The 17,475-nt window shown below is 36.5% G+C and overlaps 1 protein-coding gene across 3 annotated transcripts in view; it reads left to right on the top strand.

The window, feature by feature from the left end:
• LOC128862199 (collagen alpha-2(IX) chain) overlaps window positions 1-17,475 on the top strand; it is a 386,091-nt gene that overhangs the window by 46,572 nt on the left and 322,044 nt on the right. The gene's annotated exons all lie outside the window — the stretch shown is intronic.

Genomic DNA, 17,475 nt, shown 5'->3' with positions numbered 1-17,475 from the left:
ATCAGAGAAGGAAGGGGAGATCTGCTTCAAGATGCTGCTATGCCCTACAGGGAGTTGTCTCCAAAGGCCAAACTCCTCCAGTCTAATAGCGCTCTGAGCAGCAATGAACTTAACCTGCAGATCCACAGGAATTAAGTGGAGAATAACGTTGAGCGCAGCGGTGGGACATGTCCTACAGGCACCAGTGATGCCTACACATGCAGTTCTCTGCACTATCTCTAATTTAGTGAAGTTGTAGCCCTTCTGAAGAGCTAACCACCAAACTAGGCAACCGTATGTCAAAATTGGCAGAACCACTAAGTTGTACATCCAAAGTACGACACGTGGCTTGAGACCCCATTTTTTGCCGAACATAGATTTACAGGCGTAGAAGGCTATATTAGCCTTCTTAACTCGATTTTCTATGTGCGGCTTCCAGTGGAGCTTGGGGTCAAGTATTACACCAAGATACTTGACTTCCGATGAAAGTGTAAGACACTGGTTGTTAAGTCTAGGAAGCTTAAAAGGTGGAGGCTTGTATTTTCTGGTGAATAGCATCAACTCTGTTTTGTCAGAGTTGACTCTGAGACCGCAACTGGCGGCCCATCTGCTGAGTGTAGCCAGGTGCTCCTTCCAGAATTTTAGCCATTACTGATGGGAAGGGACCTGAGACCATCAGGACCAAGTCATCGGCATATGCTACCACCCACCCTCGCCTGCAGATTCAGCCCACTCCCCGTTCTCTCTTTTGACAAGAGTGGTCCTACAGGAGTGGTCCTTGGATAGGATCCTGCTGAGTCTGGCCGAGTCTCTTACGGATTCGATGGATTCGCAGTACTCTTTCCAAGAGTTGCGCTTCGCTTCTCTAATGGCTTTCTTATAAGCTGGTGTGTCTGGCATTAGCATCGCATCCGATCAGGATGTTCTCCTTCTTGGGCTGGAGAGTATCCACTAGATGTTGCAACTCCTCAGGAGGCGCCGATCTGTCATGGGCCATGTAGGCAGACACCAAGCAGAAGCAACTGCCACTGGATGGTTCCACCCTGACCGCAGTCACATCCGGTGAACTGAAATTAGACAGCAAAAAGGCATTAATTGTGTTCCTTACTAGGATACAGGCCCTTGGCTTACCATCAGTTTGGACATAAAAAAGGTCATAGGATCTGTCCCTCAGTCCCATGATTTTTTGCTGCCAGATCCATGGCTCCTGAATCAGCCAGACATCGATGTCCTCCTCCCGGAGGGTGACTCGTAGGTTATCTGTGGCTAGTTTGGAATGACGAAGGTTAATTTGTAATACTTTTAACAACCTGTTCAAAAGTGTTACTTACCTTTTACGACTGCTCCCCCAGTTCAGAGTCTGCGTCCGTCCCAGACAGCCGTAGATCGTCGAGCAGCTTCTTGGTGTCATCCCCCAATTTCTCCAAGTCGTCGTCCAGGGCGACAGAGGCGGGGAAGACCTTCACTTTGGCCAACCTGAGGCTAAAGCGAAGTTTAAACTGCTGTTTTTCGAGTGCCTCCAGCGACTCGTTGTTGATCAGCAGTAATATGGCTGAGCTATGCTGCTGAGGTTCTTCTACTTTGATGACAGACCAGTCATCCATAGGAACCTCAGGATTCTGTAGCTTGAGACACGGGGCAATTTCCGAACTGTCCAACTCCATTTTCGGCAACCAGATTCTGGCTCGTGGTCGCCTGGGAATTTCTGAGGCAGGGATGAGCTTTAGCGAAAGCCCTTCCCAGGCGTTGCTAACCGTAGCAAGGCTCTTCTCCAGAAACTCCTTCGAGTACTGATTGGCACATTTTATCACCCTACAGCCTCGACAGATTTCGCCCGAGTCAAAGAGCGGAGCTGGCCCTTTTTTATCCATGAGGTGTCTGACGACCATGCCCGATAGCCGTCCCTCAATGGCATCCCAAAGGGGTAACACCGCTCTTCCACTATTGGTTTTGGCGTCCACGAGGGCAACTTGGAGATGATCTCTGGCCACCTCACTGTAAGCCGCCCTCGAGGCCGCGCCTGCCGCACTGGTTGAAGGGCCCTCAGCCCCCTGGGTTGAGGAGTATTTGCTCCTTTTGGCCACACGTCCACTCACATCCTGTGAGCGGTTGCGTTTAGCAGAGCTCCGTGCCGGTTTTGGCTGTTGTTGTGGTTGTTGTTGTGGCTGGTTTAATTTTGCTGCGGACGCGACCTCGTACTCTCTGATCACGGCCTCGTACTTCACACGGTCCTCAGCGTCCCGCTCGTGCGCTTTACCGGCTTGTTCATTCTTGGCAATCTTTGCCAGAATGAATTTCACCCTCAGGTAGCGCGCTTTGAGTAGGGTACCGGACGACTTCTTGTTCTTTTTCTTTTTGGTGACCTTCGCAGTGGTCACCGGGGCATCATTGCCAGGGGTCACCTTGGCGGCCTTACCAGAGACCCCCAAGGAGACCTTTCCAGAGGCCACCTTGATTACCTCACCAGAGGTCGTCTTTGTAGCCGACTGGAGAAGGCTTGGTCTTAGAAGCGGGGTGCTGTGTTTTGCACCGCTCGAACATGGCTCGACGATCGTTTCCTGGCTGGAAGCCAGAAGATCGTCCTCGGAGAGAGTGCCCAGCACACTCTCCGTTAACTCCTTTACTTCTTCTTTTGTTTTTCTGTTTGTTTTAGAATCCATTAGCTTTTTGGTCGCACGAGTAGGCACGGAAGGGGTGGTCCGCCACGGCAGAGCCGGCATGCCGTGGTAAGGCACTTAATACAACCGACCTAGCCTGGGCGTCGGAGGGGACCGTTAAAGACTGGTTATTTAGACACTACCAGCCATGCAGCTCTCGGCACGGGTACCTCGACACCTTAGCTTAAAGTGCTGACAAGGTTATACCGCCTTGTCACCGGTCGACAGAGCCTCGTTAGCGAAAACAGGGAGTACCAAGTCCAGGGCATCAGGTCCTGGACAGTGGGTAGAGGTTGCCAATTGGAGAGGAGTGGCTATATTGTACGCATCACTTTCCCATCTAACCCCCCGCGCCCTCATAGAAAAGTGAATGAAAATCCTGTTAAGGAAATTAATATGTCTTAATATTTAGCGTGAAATTGTATTCCATATCGATGTAAATATTGAACCCAAATTCATATACTGCTTGTTTCGGATTGAGTCGGAAAAATCAATTCAGTTTACTTGCAGCTTTCATCTCTCGATCTGTATATGAAAATCCTATAAAGTATGTTTGAGGGTGCACCAAAGCTATTACACTTGAGCAACAATTCGTAGCCTAGTCAATACAGTTTGTCGATTAAGTGTTGTGGCATCAACTAATCTAGCGAAATTCAGAAATACTGATTAAGAAAATATATACTTTTTCATGATTTTCTACCAATATTCACATTTTTTTGATTTCTTCCAAAGGCAGAAAATAAAGTTATTTCGTTTAACAATAACACAAAAATAAAAAGCAAAAACAATATACTTTTACAACTCAAATATAACAGTCAAGTCAATACAGTCTTTTCACTTTAGCAGCTCATAATTTTAAGTTATATGTTTTAAAAAATGAATTGAAAATCAATATTTTTTATGAGTACCCCGAGCATCCATAAAACTTTATAGTTTGCTTCTCATAAAATGAATCAATTCTTGAGCACTATAGTCCTGGGGTATCTTGTGTCACTCCTCTGAAATAATGGTTTTGAGCTATGTAGAGTTTTTTTTTTTTTTTTGATTTTTTTCTTTAAATATAAATCCTTTCTTTAAATAAGTATTCAATACTTCATGGTTTCAAGTGCTTTATGTTTTGTTTCGTGGTCCTAGTAGAATTTAAACTGAGACTTGTAGTCAACAATGTAGCCAAATTTTTTTTTGCACTATTTGTAAATTCGCATTGTAGAATATTTAAAAACTGTCGTGCATCCATCTTATCTTCTGTAAGCACCAAATCATCAACTCTTTTCCTGGATATACATTCCACATCACTACATACTGAAAGTTTGCCAATGTGATTTTAATGGCTGTCCCACACTCTATTGGACGCATCGTTATAACACAAGATGATTTTAGTTGAGTTAGGTTGAGGTAGAAACGTTCTAGTGACAGATAATCGCTTTTCAATATGCTCTGCAGAGCAAAGTCTTCTTTCCAAACACTTGTGAAGCATAATATGGGGTTTTGCAAAACTTGGTGGACTGTTTTATGAGAAACTTCGACCCCACACACATCCCTAGCTCCTCTAGGAAGACTTCTTATCAAAATTTGACGATTTGCGGCTACTTTTATCAACAAAATACGTTCGGAGAGGTCAAATATTTTCCGTGGTCTTCCGATTTTGGCTCCAGCCTATTTTAATTTTTTGCACGATTTATTATGTTATAAATAGTTGTTGGGTTAAATAAAACATTTCTGGCAACTACTTTTTCTATTGTATAATTATAATAATTCGACTGCGTAACCTCAAACGATGTCTGTTTTGTAAGCATTTTTAGGTTATTTATAATTTACGTACGATGCGATATTTAGATCAACAAATCACTCTAACTATCATTTTATGAGTGATTGATGACTTACGTGGGTGTTACAACTCAATTAGATTACGGTATATCAAATTCTCTTAGCAAACGCTGCCGAAAATATAAAAATAAAAATACTTCCTTGACAGCTGAGAGAAACATTAGTTTTATTTTTGTACTTTTGTTTTTGCTTCCTTTAGAAGACTCAAAAAGTTTGCAGTTGCTAAGTTCTGGGAACTATGTAAGTTAATGAACTAATTTTGGAAGACTCTCCAAATTCAATAATAAAAGATTTTTTTTAGTTCACGAAGTGCAAATAACTTAAATATTTCAGTGTGTCAATATATTAGAGTATATTATGCATGTAGAAAAATTTATTTCAATAGGAGACGCCATAGTCCAGATAACTTTATAAAAATTTTATTCGTGATCTATTTTTGCTCAATTCGCTCTAGTTTGTTTCATATATGCATTATTATTGTAACTCATCCAAGCTGACTCGACATGTAGAGTTTTGGTCAAATACTTCTAAAATTAATTAACTCCGCAACTTTGACCTAGCGTGGAGGTTATTGAAACTGACTTGTAAAAAAGTGTTAAATAATCTGTTGGCGCATAAATCCTTTGCTCGATGTTTAACCGAGCTCCTCTTTCGATTGTGAAGTTCGCTTTGATGTTGTTCCACAAATGCAGGGATCTGCAGTTATATGTCGACCCCGAAATACCGACAATTTTTTTGAGGAGCTTTTTTACAGCAGAAATACACTCGGAATTATTGCCCTAGCCTTCTCAGCGGCGACCGCTACTACGTAAAAAACCCTTTTTTATCGTTTGATATTTGTATTGGAAATGTATCATTTCATATTTTGTTGACATTGGCGATGGCAAGCAATACAGTATGTCAAAGCGATACTGGGTCGATTACAGAAATCTAATTGATTATCAGTTCACCTAATTTTCAGCATTTTTGCTAAAATTTATTTATTGGTTGGATTTGTTGTTGAAATTTGTTTGGTTTCAAGTTTTACCTTGAATTCACAGAACTTGAATACTCTTGAAGGTCGCGCAGCGCAAGTAAAGTTAAAGAGATTTTATGTATATCACTCTTAAAAGGTGGCGCAAAATTAATCATCAAGTTCGTCAATTTTACGTTTGAATGACTTGTTTACTTAATAAAAATAATGTTTTGGAGTAATGGAAATCTTCATTTTGTCCTTTAAGCGTGCATATTGCTTGCCTGCTTATATACTTTCAATAAAATGACGGCGAAAATATTTTTCAAATAATACTCACTTTACTATAAATAGCGTTTCCAAGTGAAAATTTTCAAAATCTCGATTAAGAACTACACTTTTTTATGTTTTTTCATTCACGTTAAGCCCTTCACTACATCGGCTTAAACAAACATAGCAGTTATAGAGAAATGCCTCAAGAGAAATGCGATTACACCTACAGCTTCCTTCTCATTTTCAGAAGTAAAAAATAAACTAAATAATTACAATGTTTGAGGTAACCGTTTGAAAGTTAACCAAAAAAATGAGTTTTTGTGATGTAAAATTCACACCAAATGACGACACATGCCTGCAACCCAAAGGGGACTTTTTGCAAGAAACTGTGAAATTTAGTTTTCTAAAGCGGCAAAATAAAGATAAAGGGTCAGAAATTCATTGCTTCTGTGCATCCTAGCCATATTTCTTGCGCGCAAGAACTTGTGCACAAGGATATCACAACTTTGTTTGCATAACAGTTGCTTGTTATTGCACAAAGGAATCGAGATAGATATGGGCGTATGAATACCAAAATGCTCAGAATGATCAAATAACTTAATTTAGCATTAATTACAACTATGTGATCCAAAATTAATATATTTCAATAAAATTTGGTACAGATATTTATCTTTGTCCAAGGAAGTTTGGTATGGAAAATGACCGAAATCGCGCAATAAGCACGTCCACCTTTCATATAATAGATATGAAAAAAGGAAGGAAAACTTATAAAAACAATAAAAGTAGAAGTGATAAGCCCATGTCAATGTCAAACTTGCTCATTCATCTCATTATTTTTTCCATCCTGATTGCAACTTAGTGGAATGAAATTCGGAATATTCTCTGACAGTTATCGTAAATAAACACTGCAAATATCTTAATTCACTGATTTTAAAATATTTAAGGGAAACCTGGTAAATATTATTCAACAGGTGCTTTGAGAATTGTCAATATGATCTTCTAAGACCCCGAATAAAATTTAATAGCTGACTAATACAAGGAAATAATAATTAATCCATAAACTGAAAGAAGTAAAGGAAAATATTTCTTCATATTTGCAGTACCTTACTATGAAATTGCGAGTTCTATACGAATAGTGTGTTTCTTCTCCTTAGCAGTATTGTAGGCTAATTTTTGTTTGAGAACTCTCTTTGCTGGCTTAGACGCTAACGCGCAACTTTTTGTTTCCCCCTTCATTGCTTATTTAGGAAGTAAAGTGGGACTCATCTTTAACGGACAGGCATGAGGAGTAATCGTAAACTTACATGGAGTACTTTGACAGTAATCTAACTCTGACCCCAAGTTCTACTGGGATAAAGATGCAATTTTAAATTTAATGTTATATTCATATACTACCCTTGGCATCTCTGGCTAATTTAATGAAGAATATAGCGATTTTTGAAAAGCCTGGTTTTTGGTACCGAGCAGTTCCATTTAATTTTGTTTGAGAAATAAAATTTATGTTGGAAAAACATTAAAAATATTGAGGGAGCACTTCGGTGAATAGTACACGAGGTGACCAGTTTATGTTATAAAAAAGTATTGTCGTTGAAAACGAAACTCTCTCTGGATGGCCATTAACACCACATGACTAATTCTTAGTTTTGGTATCACAAAACTGTCGGTTGACAGTTAAAAACCTCGCATATGCTATTAAAATTTCACTTGAATCATGTCGAACTGTTTCGAAAGATGTTTTGTGCCTGAAAAGTGAAGTGTCGCCTTTGGGGAGGCGCAGATTTATCGAAAGCATTTCTTTAACGATTAGGTAAATATGATTCCAAAATCAATGTGCATATACGTCGTAGCTCCGTAGGGTTTCAGTGTTGCACTTAGTCGAGAGAACGCGTAAACTTGAATTGCGGCACTCTTTTAAACCCATTTTGTAAGTCGACTTCAAAAATTATTTTCGAGTACTAGAAAAAGTGCATGCAAAAATGAATGTATTATATTAAGAATAGTGTATTTTGAAAGTGACAAAAGATGTTTAGAGAAATAAATAAAGATTTAGAAAAAATTAGAAATTACACCCTACTTTTTGTTCACATTGCATATTTTCCTCATCAAGTGCAAATCTATTGGCTTAAAAAATAACTTTAAATTTAATGGAAAATCATCAATCACTAGTTAAAAAGAATAAATATTGCATACATATTTTACAGTCACTTATTTGGTAATTTACTTTGAACTTACTTTTATTTTAAAAATTCTGGGTGTGCCCGCCAAAATAAGGAAGATAAATATCTCTCTATTTATGTATGATCCATTTTTGGCAAAAAACTATTCGTAATAAACCACAGGAGTCAAATAGAATTTTATGACTTTTTCGTAACAAAATTAATTTTTTTTTGTCATACCAACACAATTGACCTGCATTTAGTTTCAACCAAACACATTTTGCTATAAAACAGGAATTTCCAAGACAAAAATGTAAACAGAAATATTCAATGCACTAATACAACGAGATCTACCTGTGCAGCATTTTAGGGAATTGTAATAAACATCTAATTTGCGATAATTCCAATTTTTTCAAATTTTAGAACTGAATTTTTAATTATTTAGATATTTATTTATGAGTATATACAAATTAAATGCCGGTTTGTAATTTTAGTTCAGAATCGGCATATGAGAGCTCTGCCATGCTTGTACTACTTGCATCTTATGTTGGAACAGGACGATATCGGTCAATAACTACAGCCACCTTCCAACTAACAGTAAAACACAATAATATCTTTTATAAATAAATATCTTTTGTAGAAATACATTGGAAGGATATATTTGGAAAATGGGTGGTGCCACACAAATTTTTGGATTAATTTGTGTAACTCATCTTAAATTCTTAGTTAAGTTATCGGCTTGGAAATTCTTATTTCATATATACATTTCTGTAAAAAAATTGTGTTGGAATTGTATTGGAATAAATCTATATACATATTATTTTTCTAATTACATTGCTTCCACAACATGAACACCCAATACATACTTATTTGCAATTTTCAAAATTGGCTTGGGGAATTTATATTTGTTTTTTGTTTCCTATTTGCTTTTAGTATGGAAAAGTCATAAAATTCGATTTGATGACAGTAGTTTAATGTGAAAAAATGGTCGAAAAATATAATACATTTCTTTGTCACAGTGAAATATCTACAAGCCATGTTGCGCATACGGCAAAATGGATCATACATAAATAGTTAATTATTTATGTTGTTTATTTCTGTAGCACACCTAGGATTTTAAAACCAAAAATAGTTCTAAAATAAATTACCAAATAATTGACTGTAAAATATGTATGCAATATTTTTAGTAGTGCCTGTATACATATGCATGAATTTTTCCATTAAATTGTAAGTTATTTTTGAAGCCAATAGATTTGCACTTGATGAGGAAAATATGCACAGTGATCAAACGTGTGTAATTTCATATATTTTTCGAAATCTTTATTTATTCTTCTAAATATATTTTATCACTCTCAAAATACACTCCCTACAATACACTAATTCTTACATGCACTTTTTCTAGTACTCAAAAATAATTGTTGAAGTCGACTTACAAAATGAGTTTCAAAGAGTGCCGGAACTCGAGTTTTGCCCTCTCTCTGAACAAAGTGTAACACAAAAACCATACGGAGCTAAGTCACAGGAATATGTACATTGATTTTGGAATCATATTTACCTAATCATTAACGAAATGCTGTCGATGAACCTATGCCTCTCCAAAGGCGACATTTCACTTTTCAGGCACAAAATATCTTTCGAAACAGTTCGCCATGATTCATGCGAGGTTTCTAACTGTCAACGGATAGTTTTTTGATACCAAAACTAAGAATTATTTATGTAATGTTGATGCCCATCGAGAGAGAGTTTCGTTTTCAACGACATCTGTACCTTCTTGGTTAAGGCCAACTTCATAACATTTTTTATGACATGAACTGATCACCAAAACCCTCCTGTAATATTCTTAATGTTTTTCGAACAGAAATTTTATTTCTCAAGCAAAATTGAATGGAGTTGCTCGGCTCCAAAAACTAGGCTTTGCAAAAACCGCTAAATTTGTATATCATTCTTCATTAAATTAGCCAAAGTTGCCAATGATAGTACTACCAACCTAAATGAAAATATCTTTTTATTAAATTTACAATTTCATTCTGATCCCAGTAGATCTTGGGATCATAGTTGGATTAATGTCAGAGTACTCAGTTGTAAGCTTACGATTACTTCTCATGCATGCCCGTTGAAGACATCTGCCGACTTACTTCCTAAATATGCAACGAAGGGGGAACTAAAAGTTTCATTTTAGCTCCTAACCCAGCAAAGTGGGAGTTCTCAAAGAGCATCCTGTAAACCTGCTGAAAGATAGAATGCATCCTATAAAACTCGCTATTTGACAGTAAACTACTACAAATATGAAGAAATATTTTCCTTTACTTCTTTTAATTTATGCATTAATTATTATTCTGAATGTAGAGTTTTCTTTATAAAACTCCTAATTTGCATGCCTTAACCAGTTTTAAAATTTTATTCGTGATTGTAGAAGGTTCATATTGACAATTCCCAAAGCACTTGCAAAATCATATTTGATTAAAGCGCAAACATTCAACAAGGTGTATTGATAAACAGTGAGGAAAAGTTTTTGAAAGGTACTTTTCATCTGAGTACATCTCAGGTCATTTCCACCACCCACTTTATTTATCATATTTCTCTTAAATATTTTTAAATTCTTTATTTCTTCTTTTACACTACGTCTCTGCAACAGCCCCCAAAAAAATATTCCTCATTTGATATTTCCCCAAAAATCATAGTGGAGACAATTTACGCCAGAATTGGGGTTTGTTCTGATGTTTTTATACAAAAGATAAACCCAAGAATACCGAAAATAATTTTTTATCACCTGTTCTTTTCCCTAAAGAGCGAATATTTAGCAAGAAATCTCGCTTGTTGCCGAAAATTATTTGGAAAATAATATCAACTACAAATACATATTTTATGTGTGGCTTTGGGAGATGTATTTGTTTTGGTCTATAATTCCTGCATTAAACACACCCAATTTCAAACGTTTTGTTTTTGTTATATTTATTTCTTTTTATTAATTTAACTAAATTTTAGCTGATTTCCTTTCACCTTTTAATGAAAGCATAGTGAAGTAAAATTGAAAATGTTTTTGTTGTTTCTTAAATTATTCTACTTGGAAATCAATTCAATTCAGCATTCGCGTAACCGAATGTTCAAAGCACTTATGCCGCTGAGAAAGAGATACCTTCAAAGCGAGCTGTTCAAAGGCTTCAACAGTTTCTTCAGACTGTGAAAAAGTCAGAACCCGCACTTTACTTTCGATCTTTGGGAGCAAAAAGAAATCATTAAGTGCAAAATCAGGGCTGTACGATGGACGACCCATTAATTCGCTCGTTTAATAGTCTAGAAACTCACTTGTGTAAGCCGATATATGAGAACTCGCACTGTATTGGTGAAGAATGAATTGTTTCTTGGGTTTGCTTTCCTTAGTTCTCTGATAATTTCTGGTAAACAAATGTTTGCATATCGCTCAGAATGGACTGTTTAAAGTTTATATAGTCTTGCAGTTGCAATATGAAAAAACAGGCTACTATTTGCTTCGACGTTCTTCTTTCGCGAAGAAATTTTGTTGTCGATTACTATTTTGTTTCCAGGATTCGATACCTATGGACATGCTTGGAACCACCGCGGCTGAATTTCTTCAACATATCTTTACAGAAATCGACACGAGGCCTTTTTGGGGACTTGCCAAGCTCTGCTATATCCAGTGAGAACAAATCTGTTCAATATTGAATATGTTTTAGTCCCACTAATGCCCAGGAATGACACGATAAAATGACACATGACGATCCTGCGTTATCAATTGAGGCACAGCATCGATTGTTTCTGGCACAACAAATCTTTCTGGACGGCCTTCACAAAACTCATTCTGCAAGGAGCTACGGCCACATTTGTACTCGTTGTATCAGCATTTCACAGTTGTTGAATGTGGTTTTTTAACGCCAAAATTCAAATCAGGTTGATCAATGCACTCCTCTCTCGATAATCCGTTCCGAAAATCGTAATACACGAAAATGTTCACGAGTTAATTCAATGAAGTTATATGAAGTTTTCAACTCAAAGAACATAAAACAGGAAGAAAGAAAAGCTCATAATTAATTCGTTTCTTTTTAATTATGTTTTGTCTTCGATGCGATAACGACAGTTTTGGGCAACATTTTGTAGATCAACTGGTGGACCCGAAAATTTCCATATATAAGTAAAAGTTTTAGTTGTATGGTTACTTCGCCTGCTGTGGGCGCACCCACCATTAATCCGGCTAATTAATTGGGTCGGTGTGCGCACCTACACCTACACCGTTCAAAGAGTTGGCCAACAAAGCGTCTGCGTACCTGCATAGTTGTTTACTGTTTCCCATATGATGTAACGCAATTGTTGAATATTTTATGAAATTGCAGTCGACAAAGTGTCCCAACAATACCAGCGTATGCATACATATGTATGTGGATCATATACCTACTTCAGCTTTATTATAAACACCTACAGCGAATTAAATTTTGCAAAAGCAAACAAAGAGCTGCACAGAATGAAACTCACACACACACACACAAACACACAGAGCTACTAACAATACCAGTTCGACAATACTCACAATGAGCATTTTTCATATCATAACTCAAAAACTCATTGTTTCCAACAAGTTGTAATAAATAAAAATATCCAACATTTTCGTTCCGTACATAGTAAATAACATCGTAACGCCTCTAGCCATTTTCATGGGACGACATGCTATGCTTGCACTTCTACTCGTTTTGACTGCCATTTGCCATTTTTCCTTACACATTTACTCGTATTTGGTTTTTCTTCTTTGTTTTCTGCTGGTATTGAAAGACCTTACGCAAGTTGTATTCACACCATATCCGTACATATATAAAGGGTGTTTTTTTAGCCGGATGAGAACTATCGACATCGATAACTGGGGATTGACAGCTGAGATGGCAAACTGTGTAAAAATTTCTGTTCAGAAATGTTTGGCGGCCGCCGTAGCCGAGTGGGTTGGTGCGTGACTAACATTCGAAATTCACAGAGAGAACGTAGGTTCGAATCTCGCTGAAACACCAAAGTTAAGAAAAAGTTTTTTCTAATAGCGGTCGCTCCTCAGCAGACAATGGCAAACCTCCGAGTGTATTTCTGTCATCAAAAAGCTCCTCATAAAAATATCTGCTGTTGGGAGTCGGCTGGGAACTGTAGGTCCCTCCATTTGTGGAACAACATCAAGTCGAATGCCACAAAAAGGAGGAGGAGCTGGGCCAAACACCCAAAAAGGGTGTTCGCGCCCATTATATATATATGTAAGGTTTGTCATGTCATCACGAATCATTTAAAGACAGAACAACACACACTTTTAAAATTTGAAAATTTACTTTGTAAAAACTGAATTTGATCACGAAGTTCATAGAGCACTGGCGGCATCATTGGTCCTTATTTCTTCGAAATGAGGAAGAATGAGAAAATGGACGTTAGCCATTGGCTATGGCTCGGACTGAATTTTTGATCTCAAAAATCAAACAGCTAAACATCGACGACATTTTGTTCCAAAACGGCGGAACTTGAATCGTTTAAAACAATCGATTTATAGCAATGCTCAAGCTCAATAGTGGTTGGGCGCCTTAGCCCAGATTTGTTCGAAAAAGTATTCAAAAATTATCCACCAATTTATAATGAAAAAATGTCATTCCAACCACGTTTCAGTTTTGTATTATCATTTTAAATTATTAGGCTCTTCAAAAAAGCACCCGAGCAAACAAAATTTTTTTTTTCTCTACATTCATTTAAACTCAACCACATTCATATTGGAAATGTCACAGTTGTGGGTGCATATACATATATACATAAATATACATACACTCATATATGCATGGTATGTATGTATATATGTATTTATATGCTTACAACGCGCAATCAAACAAAAGCATTGCAAACGAGTTAGAGCGATGGGAGAGCAAAAGAATATTTTAATGCCAATATTGTTGTTGGCTCTAGAATTTTTTTTCCCATAACATATTGATAAGTTGCAAATAAATTTTTATTGTGCATTGGAGAAGGAAAATCAAAATGTTGGGATACAAACGTTAATAAAAACGAAAAAATCCAGAATAAAATAAAAGTTGAAAAGGTATTATGAAAATTGTGTTAGATTTTGAGTTTTGCTACGCTATCAAATGCAAAATTTATTGCCAATTTATGTATATGTACATCTTTACTTGTGCACACATAATTATGTCACTTTATTTTCTCACAAAATGTATTATTTTTTCGCAAGATTTGTATGCACATACATTTTAAAGGCAGTTTTATAGTTCCTACAATTTTATTATAATTATTGGTAAGTTTGAAGTCAGCCAAAAATTGTGTTGATTTCTGACAATTTTTTATGCAAGCGATGTTGAACATTTTCCTCCATATAAAAGGCTTTTGCACTTATGCTTTATATGGAAGAGAGTTTTCAGCGAAAAAAGAAAAAATTGCATGCAAGATATTGCGATTATTGTAAAAACTAAAATTACTTATTCATGTAAGCTCAAGTGTATTTAAATAAGTAGCATAAAAAAATTCACTGCGTACGTCTGTGGATTTCTATACCTACATCTGAACTATGCATGTGTGTGTGAATATATCCACCCTGTTTGTGTTCATAAAATAAGTCACTGAACTCTTTCACTTGCTTTTTGTTGTATTTGTAATCAGTTTTTCCATCGCTGTAAACTTATTTACTCGTAAGAAGAAAATGCGTTTGCATTCCATTTTATGCACTAAACAGTAATTCCAGTTTAGCGCATTTTACATAGACAGGTTTAGGCAGAGCTTATCTCAGAATTTATAGTGTGCGTCTTGGTTTTTGCTTACACATCGCAGGACTTTGAATTATACTTTTTTGTGTGCAGAACTTAGAAAGCTACCCAGTCATACAATTTTACATTCATTCAAAAATTTTAAGAATTAGATAAAAAAGAGTGGCTGTAGCAAAAACAAAAGGAATACCTACATATTAACCTATTTACGACAAAAAACGATAATTAACCTTTCACGGTTAGATAGATACATTTTTATTAGTTATACCACTTATAAATGTAGTAAAATACAAAAAATGTATTACATTTAAAATGATCAAAATTATTCCTCCAATATACTTTTACAAAGCTCCTGAGATATTTCCAATTTGGATCATCAAAGTGTACGTATTTGTATAATACAATTTCAAATTGCACTAGAAAAAGTTTTCTCAAAAGCTACGTGTCGATAAAATGCTGGACTGTTTCAATTTCATTTAAGTTACAGAGCGAGCAGTTTTTCTTATACAGCCGTTTAGTATGCCCCGATTCCTAGCTTTAAAAATGAACGAAATCCTGTTTCTAGTCAAATCATTCGTAAAGGAATTATGTCCTAGATTATGATCTAAAAACTTATATACCCTGTCAGTACTGCTCGTTACACGTTGTCACATTTTTCCTTTGTTATATGTTTCAAAGTTTCTTCTTCTTCTTTCATAGCGTTACAATGCGAGGTGCGTCAAAGCTTCCTTCAAAATGCTCCTCCAAAGCGGTCTATCTTCAGCTCTTGCTTCGTAGTTACGTATTCCCAGCCTCTTAAGATTGTGTTCCACTGCGCCTATCCAACGGTTCCTCGGTCTGCCTTTGGCCTTCACGCCCATTAACTTTCCTGTCAAGGCTTTCTTCACGGTACAGTCGATAGACATACAGATCACATGACCTAGCCATCTCATGCTTTGTTAAAGCCCACAGCTGTCTCGTTCTGCGTTAGATCGTTCAGTTCAGAGTTCAATCGGATTCTATAGGTACCATCATCCATTCTTAACGGGCCAAAGAAGTTTCGTAAAATTTTTTCTTTCCATGCGAGCAATCTGAGTACAATCATCAACCTTGAGAGTCCATACCTCACAACCATATGCTAGGATTGGTCAAATAAGGGTCTTGTACATAGTGAACTTTGTAGCTTTTGACAAAAGTCGGGACTTGAACAAGATAAGATGGGCGTAATACGCTTTGTTGGCGGCGTTGATGCGATCCCTGACAGCGGAAGTTGAATCACCGCTACATGCGAACATACTGCGAACACTGCTTCAAAAATATAGGCCCCACACGCAAATTTCAGATTGCAGGCCGCCTCGATTTTAACAGATATTTGGTTTTGCCCTCGTTTACAAAAAGGCCAATATCGTTCGGAATTTTGTTAATTTTTAAGAAAATTTCTTTTAAGTCATTCCTATTTCTTGAGAGAATAGCGATGTCATCTGCATAAGCACACATTTGAGTTGTTTTAGTTATCAAGGTATCACCTTTGTTGACTTCCCTTACGGCAAAGTGCAGCATCAAATTGAATATGACTGTTGATAAGGCATCACCTTGTTTTACACCTGTTTCAATAGGGAACGACTCTGTGAGCTTCCCTTGAATGATCCCTTTTGCTTGTGTATTTGTGAGCGTTGCGCTAACGAGCAATAGCAATATGTGCTGGATCCTATCTCTTTTAACACTGTGGAAGGTTTGTTTGAAATCAATGAACAGGCAGTGAACATCTAGCCCGTATTCATAGTGTTTTTCAAACATTTGGCTAAGAACAAAACATTGGTCGATTGTAAACTTGCCTCTACGAAATCTGCATTGGTAGTCTTCAATTATTCTTTCAGCATTATTTCACATTTAGCATTCTAATTTCTTGTGTCATTTTCCATGTCCTCGCATCTTAGACCATAAGCATTTCTTATTTTTTTGAGTTGTCTAGCCAAGAAAACTTTTCGTTTTAAAACCGCAAAATGGTAGTCTTTCATTCTTGCATTTGAATAATGTCTTATGTATATACGAGGTTTGTTCAAAATATTTATAAGATTAATCTTCAAATTTCGCGAGCTACGCACATTCGACTTTCACTTATTATTCGTTTATTATGTTGGTGCACTTGGTAAAATGTTTTCATGTTCCAATTACACTAATACCGTTTCAAGTTCGATTTAGCTCTCACATAAATTTATGTTTGACTGTTACAGATATTAGAAATGTAAACAATAATGCTTACTTAATAACATTTCACTGTGATAATAATTTTAATATCGAACCGTGAACGTCGCTATGACAAGGACCAGTTCAAAATAAGAGGGTTACTCGTGTGAGAATAAATCACTCTTAGTAAAATATAAATTTAAGAAGGTCAGGAAAGTTTTCCAAAAAAATTCAAAAGTTTATCCTTTTCAAAACATTTTTTATTTTTCACTTCTTGTCTGGAATTCCTAAACAGGATGTTTTAACGTATCAAACTCACGATACTCCGGAAATTAGCTGGCTGTCATTTAAAAAAGTAAACAGCTTAAGTTTTTTAAGCACCTGGATAACAAATTCTAGCGTCCTAATTAAAAAATATTTCAGAACGTCTCTTTTGAGGCTCTCTAACTCCTCACTAATTAATCGTCACCACGCTTGTATTTCTAAATTAACGACGTATTCATCAATTTTTTTCAAAAGTGACGCCTAGGTTTCTGTAGTGAATAATTTCCCCACCTTTTTTAAATCATTTTTAATATTTTTTAAGAAGACAGCTGTGCATTTGCATTAAAAGTTTTGAAATTTTTTTATGAAAATTGTCGATCATTAAGAGCAACATTGCGCAAAATTCGTGAGATTTTTAGTGAAAATAATCATCCGAATGAGTCGATAATTCAATGGTT

Source organism: Anastrepha ludens, chromosome 4 (assembly GCF_028408465.1).
Source record: "Anastrepha ludens isolate Willacy chromosome 4, idAnaLude1.1, whole genome shotgun sequence".
In the NCBI taxonomy this organism is placed as follows: Eukaryota; Metazoa; Arthropoda; class Insecta; order Diptera; family Tephritidae; genus Anastrepha; species Anastrepha ludens.
Note: the sequence above shows the minus strand (reverse complement) of the source record. Positions and strands in the feature narration are given on the sequence as shown.